Source organism: Oryctolagus cuniculus, chromosome 12 (genome assembly GCF_051225735.1).
Source record: "Oryctolagus cuniculus isolate XC-2025 breed Fujian yellow rabbit chromosome 12, ASM5122573v1, whole genome shotgun sequence".
NCBI classification, from domain to species: Eukaryota; Metazoa; Chordata; class Mammalia; order Lagomorpha; family Leporidae; genus Oryctolagus; species Oryctolagus cuniculus.
The window spans coordinates 19,140,776-19,163,057 of NC_142878.1; the positions used below are offsets into that span (position 1 = coordinate 19,140,776).

Below are 22,282 nucleotides of genomic sequence, written 5' to 3' on the forward strand. Positions count from 1 at the left end.
GTTCTCAGATCAAGTCTCCCAGCTAAGTGTAACATTGCTTAATTAGTAGCCAGTGCAGAGCTGCGGATCATTGGTTATCCTGATTCATTGTGCATAGAGATGCTCCTGGTGGCCTTCTGTTGCTAACGCAGGGGCCACTGCTGCCCGACCCTAACTGGGAAGGAAGCACTGGGCAAAGAGCACTTCTCACTTCCACTCTGCTTCGAGGAGCCCTGATGGTCAATCTGTATGCAGAGTGAGCTTCTGCCTGAGTAGTCCTAGGTAGGGAATGATTATAGAACAAGCTGTCTCTCATGCATATAACATTAACAATAAATGAGACATTTTGGCAGACTTCCTGTGAGAATGCAGACAGGACTATAGAAGGGAGCACTTTCTTTGCTTAGAGGCCTATAGGTATGCATAAGGCAAGTATATTTTAGCCGCTGATTCAAGCATCACATCTCACCTTGGCCTTCTTATACTGCTTTCTCTTTAATTCATCCTTCTTTGTCTCCTGTAATCAGAGCAACAGCGGCCAAGGGATCAGAAAGCACTCCTTCTTGTATCTGTGTATGTGGGGAGGAAGATTTTTTCATATCATATCTTGAAAGATAGATGAGAACATGGCCAGAGTCTGAGGAACTTGGGCACCTCCTGAAATTGTGTACCAGTTTTTGTGGCTAAGCAGTCTAGCTTTCACTGGAATCTTTCTAAAGGTGATAATTGCTAATCCAGCCATTGACTCTTGACACATAATGAAGAGGTTGAAGACATTGAAGTTGAAGTCACTCACAAAGTATCTACGTTATCCGACTCCTAATCCAGAGTTTCCTGTCACACCAGACTTCCACACCTGGAGTGGTGGTGAAGGTGCCAACCGTGGCACCGACCCCTTTGCAGGGCTGAGAAGTGACAGCATCTGAGATTCAGGATCTCTACACTTCTTCACACCAAAATAAAAAACTTTGAATTCTCCACTTCCAAATCCTGTCTAAAGAAATAGTTCCTTGAAGTAGCAAAAAAGAGTAGAAATACTTTGGGATCAAGGTCCTAGTTTTTGGACGTGGGATGACAGCAGTGGAAACTTCCAGCAGTGAACACTTAGGATTGTTGCGGGTCTGCCGCTCACTGCATCATACTTGTGGTCTCTCTTCCAGAGAATGGGGCCTAGCCTGTCCTTTTGAAGAAAGGAATTGGCCCTTTAAGGCACTTGTTTTCAAGCTGGCAAAGTATACTAATAAACAGTATATGAAACGGTGTGCGAGTGGTTTGAAAAAAGATCTTGACATTTTCACCTTTTAGAAGGAATGGCGAAGACTCCTGAGTAGTTTTTGAGTCTGGTACTAGTAAGTAAAAAGGTGTATAAGAATAGCTTGCTTATGCCAACCTTAACATCCAAGGAAAAGAGAATTATTTAATGAGTTGCTGTTCACAGATTCAACCTCTAGTTTTATTGAGATCAGGTATTGGTTTTTATGAGGAATGATTATCTATCCATAAAGGCTCACTCTCCCACTGCATGCCACCGCCATTAGCCCCTTGGTTAGACTGGTGATGACAAGAACAAGGTGATTACTCACTTGTCTGCTGGTCACTTGTGAGCAGCTTATCTGAGGATTGCACACTACCAGCTTAGCCCTGCTGTGTGTGAACAATGAACTGAAAACTTGCAAATCATCTTTGGCTCAGAGTAAGTAGTACAGGGTGCTAACTTAAGGTAATTTCTCAAATACTGTGTTTTTCTAAGGCGATGAGGAAGGAAGAGGGTAGCATGCATCCAAGTACCTGCTATGGGCCATTAATGCACTCACACTTGATCTGTCATCTCCTTGCCCCTCTGTGAAGATGATGCAGCCAGCACCACCTTCCAGAGGAGAAAGGGTGCACTCAGGAAGCTCTATACAGTTGGTAGGTGACAAAATCAAAATTTCAATTGCTCTTCCGAGCTCCAGAATTCTAGTTTCCTCTGCTGTGCCATCTGCCTCAACAGAACAGCGAGTGGTTTGTTTAATGTCTGTGTGTGCAGGGTCAGTGTAAACTGTAGCTTGATATACAGTATATATATGTGCGTATTTGTGTGTGTATTTTTTAAAACACAGGCAATTTATCTCGGTAGCCCACAGAAAAGATAGGCCTAGGATTTGGAAAATTATTCACTTGGTTGTGGCCACTGTCCACTGCCTTCCTCCCAGAGCCTCCCTCTGCTTAACGTCTTCTCTTGTGCCCAAAGGTATTCAGCCGTGAAATGCGGATTAGATGAACCTGCTCATGGAGCATGGTGCAGATAAGGTGATTAATAATGGAAAGGCACTTTGAGAAGAGAAAGTGTTTTGCTGGTGCTGTCTTTTGCTGGCCTAGAACAAATTAGTTGTGAAATCTCTCTTAGTCTTTAGATGTTTAAACCAGATCAGGAGCAGACACATTGTTCACTGTTTTTGTTTCTGGTATGACAGAGGCACGGAGCAAACATTTTGATAAACACCATCAGCAAACTGTGGAATGAGACCTTTGATTCCATTGAATTAAAGATGCCAATATGTACATGGATTGCTCTCATTAGCACCTGTCAAATGAAAGGTCATGTGCAGTCACAACTGGTAACAGAATAGGACTTCAGACAGAAAAAAGTGGAATGAATAGGTCTAGGTTTGATACCTGTTTTCAGTTAAACATCATGTTTCCAGACACATGACACTCTAATTAAGCCCATGGACACACGTTTATCTCATTGTGGTCTCCTTCACATTCCAAGAATACTGAAGATGTAGTGAATTAGTAGCCTATGCTACTAAAGCTTTAGTTGTACACAAAAATTGCAAAGTTAATCTCAGGGTTATATTATGTTTTAGAAGAATTTGTAATTTCTCTTAAAGATTTTTTTTAAAAATAATAAAATTTTGTGGACTTCATTTTTCTAGTTTCTTCCTTGGGTCTATGTGTTGTTAAAGTGAACCAGCTAGTTCTCTATCAGTTGGTTTGTTTACTGCAAGGAAATAGAATTTCTTTAATTCTATCCCCCAAAGAGAGCTGCCTTGTGGTTTTACTACAGCTTTCTTGAGGTAAGATCGCTCTCCTGAAGTTCTGTCTCTGTTGATATAATTAAATTTCTCCCATGGCAGATCTTGTTTCACAAGAACAATGGCTCACGTTCTTTTCCTCTGAGGCTTGGTTAAGTGAGTGAGAATGTCTGGGCTGGTTTCCTGGTGACCAGAGATTCCTGTACTGAAGGGATTCTTGGGTTGGATTGGGTCTACTCACTGACCAGGGTTTTCTCAAACACTTTCTATTCACATTGGGAGGTGCAGTCTAGTGTGGAGGATGCGTCTCGAGTCCTCTTTATGACATATGCATCATATGACTTCATAAACACTGTCATTTAGGGTCTTGGTGTTGCAATATGGAAGAAGAAGTTGTCTCTCAATCCTCTGTTTTTTTATTCTTATGAATCATCATAATCATCAAATCAGGAAGCAAAGTGTTGATGGTTGCAAACAACACACCTGCTTATAAATTCATATTTTAAGGACTCTCCATGCTATTAGTCATTTTCTTTTCATAAAAGGTCCACATGAAGGCAGCTTTACATTTACTTACAAGAGCTATCAATGCCTAAACAGAAATTTTCCTTAACCAGTTCACTGATTGCTTTCAGATGAAATTCATTTAACTTGGAAACTTGTTCAATGAAACTGCACGTTCTTCATTATATTTTAGTTCTCATCTGCTATCATCCACCTGGAATTCACTTATAAGAGTAATGTGTTCATGATCTAATGTCCTGGAATGAAATGCTAACTCAAAGTAGCTCTGAAGTTTAGCCTATTAAGCTGTGTTCTAATTCTATTGTCTGCTTGAATCTCAAGAAGAATATATCTTTGGAAGGTTTTGGAAAATGCTTTCTAAAATGACACGTTTTCACATTTTGTTATACAAGCATAATTGGTTGGCAAATGAATTTAAAAACAAAAATCTTTTCTGGGCACTTGGGAAAAGCATTAAGAACCTTGAAAAATATGCCATTCCTTCAAATAGCAATTGCACTTCTGTGAATTCATCCTAAGGAATTGTGCCAATCATGAATATACGCTAACAAGAATCTTTATCATACTGTGTTGTAATTACAAATATAGAAAATAATATAAATGCCTATTGCTAGGGTATGAGCTAAATACATCATAGTCTATCCTTGCACTGCTATCAGGAGAAAGCAATAGAGAGCAGGCACTTATATAATGCCAAAAAGATGCCAGTGCTATTCTTAGTTGCTTAGTTATATTAATTCAAACTATTTTCCTGACAATCTCTATGAGGCAGGTGCTATTATTATCACCCCCATTTTATATGTGAAGAACTGCGAAATAATGAATTTAAGGATCTTGCCCAAGATCACATAGCTGTTAAAGGATGAAACCCAGATTTGGACCTGTGCAGTAGGGTTTCAGAGCTCATGTCTTAACCATTAATTTATCCTACTTTACAGACATAAAGTAGACTACAAGATTCCTTGTGTAAATGTGTGTTGTATGTATGCAATCACACAAGCAAGTTTATGTACATGTGTATGTATATATGTATGTGTAGGAATGAAGTAAAGATAATTGAAAAATACATGTCAAGCTGTGTTAGCCATCTCTGGGAAATGGATGTTTTAAAATCTTGGGTTTTGCTAATGTGAATTTTCTAAATGTTCTGTACCATATTGTAGGCCAGTAAATAATCCTTAACAAATTTCTTGAGATGAAATCATGCTAAACGTTCTTTGATCATAAATGAATTAAACTTGAAATAAGTAAAAAGAAGATATCTATAATAAAAAAGAAGACATCTGAAAAATCCGCAAAATGGCATTAAATGACACATTTCTAAGTTATCAATAAGTTAAAGAGACAATCATGAAGGAAGTTAGAACTATTAGGAGTAGAATGAAAATAATGACATTCCATGTCAAAATTTGTGGAATGCAATTGACCATAATGATAGGTCTAACAGTCAAAGGGATCACACAAACAAGACTAGTGTCTACTAATACTAACTGATAGAATAAAAAAGGGAGAGAACGATCCAACATGGGAAGCAGGATACACAGCAGACTCATAGAATGGCAGATGTCCTAAACAGCACTCTGGCCTCGGAATCAGCCCTTAAGGCATGCGGATCTGGCTGAAAAGCCCATGAGAGTATTTCAGGCATGGAAATCCAAGACACTCTGGCAAAAGAAAAAATAAAGAAAGAAAAGAAAAAAGAAAAAAAGACCTAAATGAAAGATTGCTGCGAGTGAGATCCCAGTGGAAAGAATGGGCCATCAAACATCAAAGAAGGAGGTACCTTTCTCTGAAGGGAGGAGAAAACTTCCACTTTGACTATGACCTTGTCTAAATAAGATCAAAAGTCAGCAAACTCAAAAGGCTTCCATAGCCTTGGCAACTCATGACAAGGGCCTAGGGTGATTACTGATGCCATAACCAAGAGTGTCAAGTTGTTAAGTCAACAACAGGAGTCACTGTGCACTTACTCCTCATGTAGGATCTCTGTCCTTAATGTGTTGTCCAATGTGAATTAATGCTATAACTAGTACTCAAACAGTATTTTACACTTTGTGTTTCTGTGTGGGTACAAACTGTTGAAATCTTTACTTAATTTATATTAAATTGATCTTCTGTATATAAAGAGAATTGAAATTGAATCTTGATGCTAATGGAATGGGAGAGGGAGTGGGAGATGGGAGGGTGCAGGTGGGAGGGAAGTTATGGGGGGGAGCCATTGTAATCCATAAGCTGTATTTTGGAAATTTATATTTATTAAATAAAAGTTAAAAAAATTTGTGAAATGGCCAACAGGTACATTAAAAAATGCTCAATGTTGGTCAGCACTGCAGCTCACTAGGCTAATCCTCTGCCTGCGGCGCCGGCACCCTGGGTTCTAGTCCCGGTTGGGGCACCGGATTTTGTCCCGGTTGCTCCTCTGCCAGTCTAGCTCTCTGCTGTGGCCCGAGAAGGCAGTGGAGGATGGCCCAAGTGCTTGGGCCCTGCACCCGCATGGGAGACCAGGAGGAAGCACCTGGCTCCTGGCTGCAGATTGGCACAGTGCGCTGGCCGTAGCGGCCATTTTGGTGGTGAACCAACAGAAGGAAGACCTCCTCCCCACCCTGCCAATTCTTCCTGTCAAAAAAAAAAAAGAAAAATCTCAATGTCATCAATCCTGAAGGAAATGCAAATCAAAACCACAATGAGTTATCACCTCATTCCAGTTTGGGTGACTATTGTCAAGAAGACAAAAAACGACAAGTGTTAGCAGGATGTGGAGAAAAGGGAGCGCTGTTAGTTGGAACATAATAGAACATCCATTGTGGAAAAGAGTGCAGAGATGTTGGTCTCACAGAAGGTGAGAGCAGGATGTTGGCTCTCAGACACTGGGAAGAAAAGAGGGAGGGAGAGAGCTAAGGAAAGATTGATGAATGGACACTAAGGTACAGTTAGGTGTGAGTGAGAAGTTCAGGTGTTCTATTGCACAGCAGGGTGACTGTAATGATAACATATTGTATATTCTTTTAAAAGGCTTTAAAGATTTTTTAATGTTTTCACCACAGAGAAATGATCAGTATTTGAGGAGATATACATGTGTGCCCTGATTGGAACATTCCACAAAGTATACATGTATTTAAACATCAATTGGTACCCATAAAGATGTTTAATCTTTTGTTACAGTAAAAATAAAATGAAAAGTTAAAGAGTAAATAACATGGCCGGTGCCGCACCTCACTAGGCTAATCCTCCGCCTGCGACGCCGGCACACCGGGTTCTAGTCCCAGTCGGGGCGCCAGATTCTGTCCCAGTTGCTCCTCTTCCAGCCCAGCTCTCTGCTGTGGCCCAGGAAGGCAGTGGAGGATGGCCCAGGTGCTTGGGCCCTGCACCCCATGGGAGACCAGGAGAAGCACCTGGTCCTGGCTTCGGATCAGCATGGCGTGCCGGTCACAGCACGCCAGACATAGCAGCCATTTTGAGAGTGAACCAACTCTGCCTGTCAAAAAAGAAAAAAAAAGTAAATAATAAAAGAATTTAAAATTTCATACAAATAAATTTGCTAATGTAAATAAAATGGACAGATTACTTGACAATGTTGAAACTCACAAAAGAAATGGAAAAGATGATTTATCATATAGATTAAAATAAAATTTGCTAGCTACAGATAGATTCACTGGTGAAATCTGCCAATTATTTAAGGAATAAATAATAATAATTCTACAATTACCTCCCATAAAATAGAAGAGGAGGAAGTCCTTCACAATTTATTCTAGGATGCCAGCATAATTTTGACACCAAAACCAGATAAAGACATTAGAAGAAAATTACAAAACCATATCAGTAATCATTAAGCTATGTATGTATGTATGTACATATTTTTTAAAAGCAGAGAGACAGAGACAGAGATCTATGCCTGTAACAGCCAGAGCTGGCCCAGTCAGCCGGGAGCCTGGAACTCAATCTGGGTGTCCCACAGGGTGACGGGGAACCAAGTACCTGAACCACAGCTTGCTGCTCCCAAGGTGTACACAAACTTGGAACTGGAACTCAGGCACTCTGATGTGGGATGCAGGTGTCCCAAGCAGCATCTCAGTTGCTATTGGGGAAATAGAAATTAAGACCCCTGTGAGACACCACTGCACACCCACTGAAACAACTAAAATAAAAAAGACTGACGATAGGAAACGTTGACGAAGATGTGAGGCAACCGGAGATCTCGTATGTTGCTGATGACAAAACAATACAGTCACTTTTGAAAGCAGTTTGGCAGCTGTGACAGCTCTGAAGTTCACCAAAGAGACATGGAAAATATGTTCACTTAAAAACTTGTACATGGGTTTTTGTAGCAGCTTTATTCATAATAAAGCTGGAAACATATCAATGTCCTTTAATAGGTAAATGAGCAAGAAAATAGAGGATGGCATACAATAGAATACTACTCAGCAATAATGAAGAATGAACTTATGCATGCAACAACACAAACAAGCTTCCAATGCATTAAGGGGAAGTGAAAGAAGCCAGACTCCAAAGGCTGAATCCTATATGATTTCATTCATGTGACTTGTTAAAGAAAGGAAAAGGTACAGACAGAAAGCTTATCAGTGATTTCAGAAAGCAAGACTTGGGGAAGGAGTTGACTGCAAAAGGCAAGAGGCAGTTTAGGTCATAGGCTTGTTCTAAATTTTGTTGGGCAGAATGGCATTGATATGCTTTACTCATAACTGAAAAATCTTTCTAAATACTCATTAATTTTAGCTGTTGGTTCTTTGTAACAGTCTATGGCACCAACAAGTAAGATTTTGTTTCTTTCCAGTTCTTGTTTCTCTCCTTTCTATTTCTTTTCCTTATGTTATTTCATTGAATAGGACCAACAATCTAATGTGAGAGAGTAAGAAGGACACTGTTCTTACCTCATTTCTGACTTCAATGAGGATTCTGCTGGAGTTTCAGCATTAAGCTGATGATTGTTGTTAGTTTTTGATACATACTCTGATAGAGCTAGGGAAGTTATTTATGTTCCTTTTTGATGAAGAATTTTTTAAAAAATATTACAGTGATAAATGATTTTTATTGAATATTTCTGTCTATATCTATTGAAAATATCTGTTATGTATTACATATATAATGAACCCTTTAATTTGGTTTTCTGAAATTACATTTAAAACCTTTACATACACGTTTAAAAATTCTCTGATATGTGGTAACTCACAGACTATCTAAAAGGTAATGTATTGGAGTGAAATTGACATTTTGAGATTCAATGATCATTTACAATCCTTATCTCTATTGTTGAGGAACAGTGTTTTTTTCTTCATACTATTTGTTGGACTCTTTACTTAGTGTAGGGTTAATCTTATGAGTATAAAGTAAACTGAAAATAGATCTTTCTAAAAATTAAAAGTGAGAACAGGAGAGTGAGAAGGAAGGGGGTGAAAGCATGGACAGGAGGGAGAGTAGGTTGAGAAGTATCACTGTGTTCCTAAATCTGTATATAGGAAATACATAATTTTTGCATACCTTAAGTAAAATTTTTAAAAATGACTTGGGAATATACTTTTCTTTTCTCATGCTATCATGGATTGCCATTGGTTTTAGGGTTATAAAGTCTCAAAGAGTGTGTTGGATAGTGTCCCTTGTTCTCCAATTCCCTAAACGGCTTGTGGGAAACAAGGAGTGCCTGCTTTCTAAAAGCTTGGTAAAATTTGCCCCTAAAATGTTTTGGGCCTTATATTGTTTGAAAGTCTGGAAGTACTAACATAAATCTTTGGGCTACCATCTTAGTTAATTTGACAAAATTCATTATCCATCCTTGATTTCAAAACAACCACTTATTAAAATATGAAATGAAAATTCATGACTTGTTAAGTATTGTGCACAAAAAAATCTACATCAAACATCACAGTACAATGAGATGTTTCAAGTCTCCTCTCTACCCTGATCCTAAGCCAGACAAGCAAGTCTGCATTACTACTTTTATTCACATTCTACTGAAGGTTCTAGCCAGTGCAATGAGAAAAGAAAGTAGAAGGGATGAGGACTAGAAAGGAAAAAACAAAATCTTCATCATTTCAACATGATATTTTTGTACCTAGAAATGCAAAATAACCAATAGGACAAATTTTAATTAATATGAGAGTTTATCAAGGCTGCTATATTATAAGCATACAATTAGCTGATTGCAATTCTATGTGCCAGCAATAAACATAACATTAAAAGTTAAATATCATCTATAATAGGTTTAAAAAATAAAATCTTTTGAAGTAAATATAAAAGTTTATGTGTAATACATCTTTACAGAAACCATAAAATATCAAGAGAAATTAAACAAGGCAGAAATAAAATGGAGAGATGTATTATGTTCATAGATTGGAAAATTCAAGAGTGTAAGGATGCCAATTCTCCCCAAATTGATTTATTGGTCCTGGAATCCATATCAAACTCACACTATTATTTTTAAAAGTTACAAACTAGAAAAAGCTGAATCTTCATGAATACTAGAGTTGGGCCGGTGCTGCAGCTCAATAAGTTAATCCTCCGCCTGCGACGCTGGCACACTGGGTTCTAGTCCCAGTTGGGGCGCCGGATTCTGTCCCGGTTGCCCCTCTTCCAGTCCAGCTCTCTGCTGTGGCCCGGGAGTGCAGTGGAGGATGGCCCAAGTCCTTGGGCCCTGCACCTGTATGGGAGACCAGGAAAAGCACCTGGCTCCTGGCTACAGATCAGCGCAGTGCACTGGCTGCAGCACGACGGCCGCAGCGGCCATTGAGGGGTGAACCAACGGCAAAAGGAAGACCTTTCTCTCTGTCTCTCTCTCTCCCACTGTCCACTCTGCCTGTCCAAAAGAAAAAAAAATACTAGAGTAGATAATTAAGTGTGATCTATTCATATACTAGAATACAATTATGCAATAAAAATTAATAAACTACAGCTATATAAAGTGTTTATATGACTATCACAAATACTCTGTAGAATAAAAGAGGCAAGACAGTAAAAAAATGCTATATAATCTCATTTATTTAAAATCAAATACCAGTGAGGTGAAGCTAATCATTAGGGCTTGGGGATGCATGTTTTGGTAGCCAAGGAAACCAAGGATAAGGTCGTATTTGGACTAGGAGAGCTTGGAAGAAGGAATGCAGGGTGCTTCTTGGGTGTTCTCAATGTCCTGTTTCTTGGCATGGGAAGTGGTTACCTGCAGCTCACTTCATTATAAATGAATAATAAGTTTTTAAAAATAAATGATTGGTTTTACATCTTTAGTTTGTTCACTTTTCTAAAATCATGTTATATTCTAGTTTTCAAAAAGGATTTTTTTAAATGAAGGAGTTGAACTAGATAAAATCCTTTCATTTTTGATGTTTGACTGTGGGTCCAAACATCATAAATATACCAGATATAAAGTTGTTGGAAAAGAATACATGTCTGGTCACAGCTCACAGCTGATCTGAACTTGGCCGAGTGGGCTTAAAACTTTACTTAGAAAAAAATATCAAGGGATAAGGACAACCAACATTGTATTATTGGGAAACACTGCCCTTACATCAAACTGGTTTTAGTGCTCATTGGCAATGTCAGCTCTTTGCAGGGAAGTATAAATATTTTTAAATACAATTAAATAGAAAAAGGGAGCACTGCAGAATTGTCAAAGAAAATTGTTTTCTCTTTGGAAATCAGAACTGACTTCCATACTTATTTTTGAAATAAATGCAATAGCCTTTGGAATAATAAAATATACAGTATTTTCCTGTTTTTGTTGTGTTTAGAGTATCTGAATAGGGACCTACCCAAAAGTGTGCAGTATGGTGGGTAGACAATGGATCATTCTGGAAGCATTCATCTCAGCACTCTGTGATTCAGTGACTTCCTAGAACACTGAAGCCACCAGGAAGTGGAGCTTTGCACACAAATAGTGTGAAAAATGAACAACTGCAGGGTGTGACGACCCGGTTGTTGGAGTTTAAGTGAAATAAAGAGAAGCTCTCACCAGAAGAGGGGGCCCGGGAATCTCTTGGAACAGGAAGTGAATGTAATTTCACTCCTCAGAGCAGGAAACTTAGAATACATAGTGAGCCAAAATGAATAATTGATGGAAAAACCTTATTTTCTAAACAACAAATGAGAAGGCTGTATCAAAATCTTTGTTGGAGGGAAAAACAGTTATAAATTAAAAATCGATAGACACAGATACAGACAATAAATGCATGAGAATTTTTAAGTGATTCTACCATCGATGTGTAACATAAATTGGTAACAAAGGGCTGGATCAAAGTTACTCATGAAAACCAAGTTGATTTACCATCTATAAACTGTTCCTGGGAGTGGATCTTGTGGCACAGTGGGTTAAACCACTGCTCAGAACACCTGCATTGTGTATCAGAGTGCCTAGTTCCAGTCCTGGCTCCACTTCCAACCTGGCTTCCTGCTAATTCACATCCTGTGAGGCAGCAGATGGTGGCTCACGTACTTGGGTTGCTGCCACCCATGTGGGAGGGAGACCCAGATGGAGTTTTTGGCTCCTGATTTTGGCCTGGCCCAGCCCTGGCCATTGTGAGTAGGCATTTGGAAAGTGAACTAGTGGTTGGAAGATTTTTCTTTCTCTGTCTCTCTCTCAAGTAAAAGTAAATAAACCTTTTTAAAAAGCCACACCTTGGGAATCTTTCCACACTGGAACATTTTGTGTTAAGGGCATTGAGTGGGGATAAGAAAACCCTTTGGGCACAATTTGGAGAATTCTAAATGTAGTCTCTTGAAACCTTTTTGGCACATTTATAAGTGCATAAAATGAGAATTTTCTTACCTGGACATTGTGATCTCATCTCAATACACTTTTGCAGTTTTACCCCTTTAACTTTTATACTTTTCTGTCATACTACTCCTTTTAGTTTCTGGACAGATGCCACTGAACCTTGTTCACTCTGGAATACTTTTTCCCCACCGTCTTCATCTGATCAACTACATCCTTCAGAGCCCATTTCCAGTGGACCTCCTTTGCATGTCTCTCCAGTCTAGTGGCCCTATTTATCTCATAAGGAGTCTATTACATTTGACATCGTGTAACAGAAGGGTCTTGTCTCCTCTGTTAGATTATAACTCCTCAAGGGTAGGAACCTGTTCTCTGAACTTTTTGTATATCCTCTAACAGAGCTCAGCTGAATATCTTTGATATGCTAATCACTAAATAAATATCAGTTGGATAAGATAATAAAGGTGATCTTAAAAGTGTAATGTTATTGTGTTGCAAGAAAATGAAACATAAGTGGTCAGCAGTTCACATATATGACTACAATAATATTGGTTTTGCATAACCACAATAGGCTTTAGTTTTATGCTGCCTGTATTTCTTTATAATGAAAGTTTGACTAATATATTTCATTTTGAGGAATGCTGAACTTGAAGCACTTACAGGATGTTCAAGTAGGAAAGAGGAGACAGAGAATAACTATGGTTTTCTTGATGATATTTTCCCTCTAATATCTTTATAAAGAATTTCTTATTGCCATTTGCTAACAAATAATAGGTCTCCAGTAACTTCAGCACCATCTCAGTCACCTTTGCTGTGCCTGGTTACTTTCCTTGATACTGAAAATCGTGTTGTTGAAGCACTAGGTTTTTCTTGTAGACTGTTACAATTGTGAATGAAAAAAATTAATTTACAATGGTAAATAATGAGGAGCCCTTTGTCATAACCCACAGCCCTGCTTGAATTTTCAAGTATTTGTCAGTTGAACTCAACAAGATAAAAAAATGAGTATCCTTCAATAAGGATGGAAGGATAGCAGGGAAAATGAGGCTACAGATGGAAAGAAGAGCATTGGTTACATACAGATGGAGTCTACTCACCTTGGTGCCTAAATATGCTTATTCAGATTAAGAGGTGGCTCCAACTTCATTATAGTGAAAACATACCTCAAAGAAGCAATCATTAAATCCATCCTGATCGTCTTTAAGGCCCTCTTTTCAGTAGCCACTATAAACATATATGGCTGTATTCTGCTATTATCCCTGTCTGAGTAAGCAATACAAAGAACCCATAATCTCATCAAAATAACCCATTGTACCCTGTAATTTATAAAGCTGTCTCATAGAGTTGCCACAGTTAAAGATAACATCCATTCTGCAATACAACAATTTGAAATGTGTTTTCTAAGAGTTGAATGTGATGCTGTGATGCTCTTAGCTGCAATCAAACCTAATTTATTCCAAATTTTGCTTGCAAAGGAAACATTGGGTCCTGCATGTCTTTGTGTCTTTACATAGTAGTTAGGAACAAAAACTCAAGCAAAACCTTTTCTTCATCCATCTCCCAATCTCTCTGTGATGATTTCTCTGTCGCTCTCTTTTTCACTGCTTCTGCTTTTCTCTTTTTCCTCACTAATGACACATCCTTCAAATTTCTTGTATATTCCTTGTTTGTTTTTGAAATGCTGGAGAATGGGCCTCATTCCTATGAATGAGATCTATTAGAAGTCTCTAAACATTCCCCAGGAATTTCTAATGTGCACCCAGCATTGAGAACAGTCCCTCTCTCGAGCAAGTCCATATGCATGATTCCTCAGTCCAGCAGTGTGCCAATTCATCTTCTATCACCACAATTCTAACCTCAATGCAGCAGCTGCTTTGGTCTTCACATGTTGTTGAAACATGTTTTTTTCCCCTCAAATTATGGTTCTCTTCAGAAATTATAGTTTAATACACTGATGCATTTTTTTTTCTTTTTGCAAGTTAAGGGCTCTATCACTAATATCTGATTAGTTCCTGGTACATGACAAGAAGGCCAGTAAAGAAGATAAATCACAAGGGATTAGAGAGCACCTTCCTATGCATATGTCTTGCAAGAGTCTCCCCTTTTGGCTGAAGAATAAAGGGTTACCGGAAATGACAAGGAGAGAGTAATTAGTTAGTACTGTGAAGAAAGTGTTAGCTCTGCTGATGCACAGATCATACACAAGGCATCAGGGACATGGAGCCTGGAATTCACAAGAGTTCACCAGGCTCTGAAAGATGAGAGAAGTCTTCAGAATGAGGAAAATTATTCATGTTTGGAATACAACAAAGAACACCCTTGCTCAAAGAGCAGCTATTCTCTGGGACCAGTCATGGCAACTCTACATTCTACACAAGGATATCTAAACAAATCCAGTTACAGAGCCAAAAGATACTCTCAAATTGCAACTCAAATATTATCCCTGGAACCACTGTTGCTGTATATATGTATGAGTTTTCTTGCATCTCTGGCTTATGATGTGGATGTTTTAAGCAATGAAAACTTGAATTGGTTTTCTAAGATTGAGACTGAAAACTAAGATCAAGATATCAGCAGGGTTGATTCCTTGTGAACTTCTCTCCTTGACTTGTAGATGACTGTCTTCTCTCTGTGTATTTATGTAGACTTCCCCATGTGTCTGTCCCAATTCCTTCTTCCTGTAAGGATACCAGGAATATTGGATTAAGGCTTATTCTAATGGGCTTATTTTGATGGAATTATATACTTAAAAACCCTATCTCTAAGCACAATCACTCTCTGAGGTACCAGGGGTTTGGATGTCAATGTATGAATTTGGCAAGGAGGCAAAATTTGGTCATAGCCAAATTCTAATAAATCTGAAAATATAATTGGTAAAGACCTTAGTGATCATTTGTATTATCTTGTTATCCACATTTTAACATTGATACGAAGCTGTGAAAAACACTGAGAAATAAGTGAATAACTTTGAAGGAGGAATCAGGAAAAGTCTTTCACCACAACGGAGCTGTCCTTTTGCCTTTTGTAGCCAAGATCAATGTTGTCATAGAACGTAGATTCTGGATGAGCTGCCAACTGCATGCTTGCCTGCCTGCAGCCTGTGCCAAAAGCAACTCAGAGAAAAAGCTCTCATGCTGAACACCAGTTGTTCCAAGGCAGGAAGAGTGCGAGAGAGGAGGGAGCTGTCCAAGAGATCCAAAGTCTTCTAATGGCTTTTGGTAATCAGCCAAGCTGTACTAATTTGATTTTTTGAACTGAAAACTGCCCTGAACAACCAAGCTCATGCTAGAAATAGCATCCTTTAGAATGTGGTCCCGGGATAGCTTGTGTGGTATAAATAGCTTTAGGAATTAATTTCAAGATGTGGGCCAGGTAAGTAAGTGACTCTTTGGTAGCATTAAGGTGTTCTCAAAAATACACCAACTATTTTCATCTCTTGGCAGATTTTTATTGAAGTAAGACCCAGTGATATGAGAATCGGTGCTTCCTCACTGTGCCCAATTTCTATCTCAACCCTGTGGTTAAATATTACTTATTCAGAAGTCAGATATCTGGTAAGCTTGTTCATCCCAAATACAGCCAAGAACCAAGAAAGAACCACACCTGGTCCATGAGCAGCAAACCTGGATACCATGTACACTGCAAACCGTGCACTTGCTTCTTGGAGGTCTGCTCCGACTCCTACTCATAGTGTACGTACTCTGGCTTTCATGCCTTTCAAGCAAACAGCGTGGTGTCCTGGTAGCCAAGTCCGAAGACCAGCAGTATCAAACCATTAGGACTTCTAACATACAGTAGGAAGCAACAAGAAGGGTCTTGCTCATACAGAAAATTTCAGAAAAGTCTCTAGCAAACAAATAATTCAAAAAGCAGTGGATTTGGAAGTTGTTTCGTATATGGAGCAAAGTGCCTGCTCACAAGAGTGGTATTTGAATATGCCACTATGTTATATCCTTGAATACCAAATAGCATTTGTAATGGTGACTTATAATAATTAAAGACAGAATGATGTGATCAGCATACTCTGTTTAGGACTGTGAAGAAATATATGATTGCCCTGAAGAATCAAGACAAAAAAATAAAGGAAAAATAAAGGAACATTAGTTCTAAAAAAGATAATAAGTGTGCTACCTGGAAAAGTTACTCATCATTGTCAATACTCTGCTATACTATATTTACCATACTATTCTACACTACACTACACTACACTTCATTTCTAACCAAGGGGAATTCCCATTCTCTACTTCAAATCCCCTCTAAGTTTCCCAAATAAATTTGGAGATCCAATGTCTAGTGGTCAGGTTAAGTAAAGCCCTCCCCCTTCTCCAAGGTCATTCCTGTCCATCCTTGATTTCCAACATGACCTTGACGTCTTAATCTGTTGGATAGGGCAAATCCAATGGTTGCTGCTACCGGAGACAGGAAGCCTCAGGGCCTGATTCAATATCTTTATCTTTGCTCAGACTTAATAATGCTGCTTCCCCTTGATTACAATAAAGCTATAACTAACCCACTTCCTGTACAGCATTTTGAGTGTCTGGTTCTTCTCACATAAAGAATGTATACTGATTCATTTGCACGTCTTGATCCAAATTTCCGGAAGAAATACAACTGTCACATGTAATATAAAGTGGGACATTTCACAGTATTCTGATTTACAGTTAAGGGCTACAGCTCAAAACAAAAAGTCCTAATTATCCTGTGACACACCCGTGGCTGGGGTTAGACTCTCCCCAGGCAGCCACCTTGGAAGCTACAGAGGCTGCCTACAAACCCCCTCCCTCTGGGGAGACTCCTGGAAGAGAAGTTAGAGGAACATTCTCTCCCGCAGCATCAAGCCAGGTGAGGGGACTCCGCTGAGTGCATTCTAGATGGGCGATGGGCATATGTCGTTTTACTCGACCTGCAGACCCATCTTACTGTCTCTGCCAGCGGGGAAGCCGGGAAGAACTCTTCAGGAGCCCGTAGGGGATGGAGGGATGTGGACACCGAGACTGGTGCTTGCTTCTGGCCCCCAGGAATAGCTCCACCTGCAGAAGAGATGCTGGGAAGATGGCAGCAGCCACCCCTTGCCCTGCTCAGTTCTCCGAGGTGCCAGGAGGGTGTGGAAGAGGAGCAAAGCTGAGATTCCCATGGCTTCCCAAGGAGGACGGTGGAGGGGAGTAGTGGTAGGGAGACACAGGTGCCCTGAGGGTGAAGAGAGATCTAGAAGGCAAACAAAACCTTGAGAAAACCTCCCACCTGCACCAGATAGTACTCGTGTAAGATCCATCCTGTCTGGAGGGACTGGGCTTCAGAAGGGGCGGGAGAGAGGGAATGTCAGAGGCAGCTCACGACCCCCTTCCTCCCCACAGTCCTCTGAACTTCTAGTCTAGTCTATGACGGGAGAGAAGAATTGAATCCGGTATTAGACTGACCTCTTTTTATTGGACTGAACAAGTTTTAAAAATCACCAGTGACAGGAAATTATGTCACCCAAGTGTGAGACAAGGGGAAAGTATAGTTGGAAGCAGTGTTTTTAAAAAATCCATATATTTTTTTAGGGAAGGAGGAAGATCTCTGTATTGCTAAACTGCAAGTTGATGCTGAGGTTTCTGGCCAAGCTCAGGTCCAGCCTGGGGTGTGTAGGAGGCAGAAGCAACTTTCAGACCCAGGCACGGCTAACTCCAAGCTTCCATGGTTGACGGGGAAAAGGTGTTGCTGGAAATGGTCCCAGATTGCTCCAGGTCTGAGATGTTGCCAAATTTAAAGCTCTCCAAAACCCAGCTTTTAAAGTGTCGTCGTCTTCTATTTCATTATGCTTTAAAAATAAACTTGCCACAGTGGCAGAAAAACATTTTGCTGAAGTGATTTGGATGCTTTTGTTCTATCTTGTTCATAAAAGAAATAAACTAAAATTGAAATGTGACTTTGGGAAGGTTTCTTTCAGATGTGCATTCCTTTCTGCTACCTCCAGCAAATGTTTTACTTCTGGGTAGATGGGCTCACTAATACAGCAGTTTTACGTGTAGAACCCTCACACGATAACTTAGTGGAATGTTTATCCACAGAAACTCAGAGATTCTTTACCTGAGTCAACTACAAGAAAAGTATTGAAAAAAAAAACTCATGGAAAGTATTATGAAAAAAACTGTGCATGGATTTCAAAATTATTTTGTAACCCAATAAGCTTATCTTTTAGTTCCATTTTTCCATGGACTTTGTGAAATATACTCATAATTATCTAAAGAACACCTGACTTTTTTTTTTCTCTAATCAGAGACCACACGACCCTCCCTCTGTACTCAGTAGGGGGAGGGGGTGATCACACTTCTGGCATGCTTACTGCCTCAGCCCTTCTCTGTGCCAAGGTGAACCAACTGATTTGCTGCCTAGGGTGAGCTTAGCGTGCAGGTCTGCCCTGCGCACCTAGGCATCCAGACCACACAAATGATCTACAAGCTTCATAGTGTGAAGCCAAGCTCTCGATGAGGTCCTCCCCAGCATTCAGGGAGTTCTGAGCTTCCAGAGTCAGACCAGTGATTGGCATAGACCCAGCCACAACCCACGCGCCTTCTCAGTTTCCTGCCCTATGCAGAACTCTCCCCACAGTCACGGTGCAGGGGATCCGTCCTCTGCCCTCAGAGCAAGCCACCCCATTCCTAGTGCAGGCTGCTGCCTGACACGGTTCCGTCAACAAACCGAGTCTGGTGCTTTGATGGTGGTGGTGGTGGGGGATCGGTGTAGCCTCCGTTCGTGGAGCTAAGTGGGCACCCAGCCCCCCACCAGCTCTCCAGGTTGGACTCAAAGGCCGTGGGCATTGCTGAGTCCTCCAGACAAAATCCACCAGCAGCACACGGGCTGCTGCAACCTCCATTGCCTTCCTTTGGGAAGATGCTGTTTCTCCCAGCAGCCAGCCACCAGGTGCTTTGGAGGGGGAGGTGAGGGAAGCAGTGTGACCTCCCTCCGCAGAGCTAAGTGGATGTCCTGCCCCTTGCCAGTGCTCCAGACCAGACTCAGCATCAGCAGGGACTACGGGGTTCTCAGACAAGATCACCGGTGTGTGCAGGCTGCTGCAGGCTCCTCTCACCTCTCGCAGGGAGGGTGGCCTCTCCCCACCGGCCACCAGTCGTGGTAGTCCCTGGCAGTGTACTGCCAGCTGCTGTGTGTGTGTGCGTTGTTCTTGCTGCTCCATGGAGTCTCTGTTCTCTTCTGTAAGCTTTCCACTGAAGATTTCTCTCCAATGGTGCCCTGAGAACATTGTCCCTCCCTGTTCTTCTGGTATCTTCTTGTGGTTAAGTCAGCCATCTTGGATCTCCTCTTCAACATGTTAATTCTAAATGCTTTCAAACAGCAAAGTTGAAAGAATTCTACAAAGAACTCTTAAATACATGCCATCTGAATCCTACCAATAACATTTTATTATACCGTATACATCTATTCATATATACTATCTATACTGAATGCATCTATTCATCCCTCTTTAACTCATTCTTCTAGTTTACTTTGTATGGGTTTTCAAATAGATAACAGACAGTATGCTTCTCTTCTAAATACTTTGGCAAGGAAATCATGAACTGAACCAGTAATTGTTGTAGTTTTTATCTTTTGATGTAAAATGTATATAGAAATGAACCACACAAGTGTTCAGAGTACTTTCACTGAGTGTTGACAAATGCATTCCCTAAATAATCCAAAGTCCTTTAGAGCATTCTCTGCCATGATTGACTCTCCAACACCACCACCACCACCACAGTAGAACACTGCTGTAAATTTCCTACCATAAATAACTTTTCTGCCTGTAGAATTTTTGTAATGGATTATACGGTGTTGGGATACAGTTCTCAATGGACGGCTCATTCTTCCACACATCTTACCAACAGGGGGACTGATGGCTTGTGTTCTCAAGTCTCTTTTCAAAGATATTTGAATAGTGACTTTGGAATACAGAGATACTATTTCCCCCAAGAGCAAAGAGCAGGTGTGCTGACACCCCACATAGAATAAGTGGGTTGCTAAGTTTAGGGACCCTCTATACTGCCTGTGCAGGTGCTACCTGGCCCTTTTCACATTGCTCTGCGGGAGTTGGGCTTGGGAATGCAGCTCCAGAAAATGCTGATCCTCTACAACTACTAAAACTGTGAGTAATAAAGTCGTCTGTCTTTGACTCAATGGTCCCATGTATCTTTGCTGGTGTCCACGAAGAGGGAGAAGGCTAACTGCTTAGCTTGCAAGTAGGGTAAAGCTCTCACACCCTGCATCGTTTTTAACATACAGAGTGTACTGTAGCTTCTTGCGGCACATTTCTGAGGCTCTCCTGCATTGTTGCATTTATTATTCATTATTTTCTTTCTATTGCTGAGCAGTAAGCCCACTGTAGGATTTCTTTTTCCAGTCTCTTAGAGATGAGTGCTTGGGCCATGACCAGATTTGGGCCATTATAAATAAACAACAATGAAAATTCTTATATGAGTCTTTCTCATATGTTTTTATTTTGGGGTAGATAGCATGGAATTGAATTGCTAGGTCATAGGGTAGACATGTGTTTAGTTTTATTTTAAAATTGCTGAGCTTCTTCCAAAGAGAGTGTGCCATTTATATTCCTACTATTAAAAGGGAAAATCTGTAGGCCAAGTATGTCGAAGAACAAAGCAAAGCATGATTTGGGAGTTGAACAGCTCCCAGAAACAGAGTAGGTTCTGCAAACTCCAGCCAATAACAGGATCAGACAGCATTTATGGAAAAACAGAAGTAAGCATACAGAACAACTTAATTGACTACAGCTTAGTCAATCAACCAGACAATTGGTGACAGCTTAATTAGTTAATTGTCTGCAGGGTCTCCTGCAATCAACCAAAACTCTGTAACTGTGATTAAACTCTATAAAGCTTTGGTCTATTGGCCCAGTGCAGTGCTGAGTCCACATTCGTGGTCACCCTACACATTTTAACACTACCAATTTGCATAAGAAGCCCAATCTCTCTACAACTTTGTCAATGTTTAGCAGTGTCTGTAGTTTTTTTTTTTTTTTTAAAGATTTATGTATTTGAAAATCAGAGTGACAGAGGGAGGGAGAATGAGGAAGGGGGAGGGAGGGAGGGAGGGAGAGAGAGAGAGAGAGAGAGAGAGAGAGAATCTTCTATCTGCTGATCCATTCCCCAAATGGCTGCAATGGCTGGGGCTGGGACAGGATGAATCCATGAGCCTGGAACCCCATCCTGGTCTCCCCACTGTGTGGCAGGGGACCAAATACTTGGACCACCATCTGTTGCCTTCCATGGCGTGTTTTCAGGAAGCTGGATTGGAAGCGGAGCAGCTGGAACTCCTACATGGGGTGCTGGTGTCACAAGCAACAGCGCTTTTTTTATTATAACCATTCTGGTGGGTGCTATAGTAGCATCTTACTATGCCTTTGATTTGCATTTCTTTGTCGATTAATGATGTTGAGTACATTGATAGGAGAGGACATCGAAAAGTTCACAAAAATACAGTTAAAAGATAAGTTTATTTGAAGAAAAAAATCTTCAAATCCATGCATGTTTTTTCACCATCATTGGCTATTGTTAAATCGTATTTTATGAAGTTTTATGGAGCATAATGTTTGTACACTTTTGGGTTATTTACTGAAGTCCTTTCCTGGATTTATTTTTCCCACTCTGTGGTTTGTCTATTAATTTTCTTTACAGTATTCTTTAATGAGCAGAGGTTCTTCATTCTTATGAAGTCTAGTTCTCAGCTTTCATGTGGATGATTATTGTTTTCTGTGACTTCTGTAAGAAAACTTTAACTCCAAGCCAGAAAAATGCTGCCCTGTCTTCCTGCATTGATCCCTCTGTCCCTCCTCACAGTCTTTGTTGCTTCCAGAAGTTTTGTCCTGCCCTTCACCATCTCCTCTTGGAAATGAGGGTGAAATAGAGGTGAGATCAGCCCCATCAGACGGGTTCACTGTCCTCAAATTTCCTGGAATGCTGGTGAATAAATAATTGCCCAATTTGTTACATATGAAGATGGTTCAAAAAGTTCACAGAAATGTAGTTAAAAGATGTTTATTTTGGTACAA

At 40.2% G+C, this 22,282-nt stretch overlaps 2 protein-coding genes across 2 annotated transcripts in view; one reads left to right on the forward strand and one right to left on the reverse strand.

The window, feature by feature from the left end:
- SLC35F4 (solute carrier family 35 member F4) overlaps positions 1-22,282 on the forward strand; it is a 344,601-nt gene that overhangs the window by 221,924 nt on the left and 100,395 nt on the right. The window lies entirely within an intron of this gene.
- LOC138844575 (uncharacterized) overlaps positions 1-22,282 on the reverse strand; it is a 58,224-nt gene that overhangs the window by 32,048 nt on the left and 3,894 nt on the right.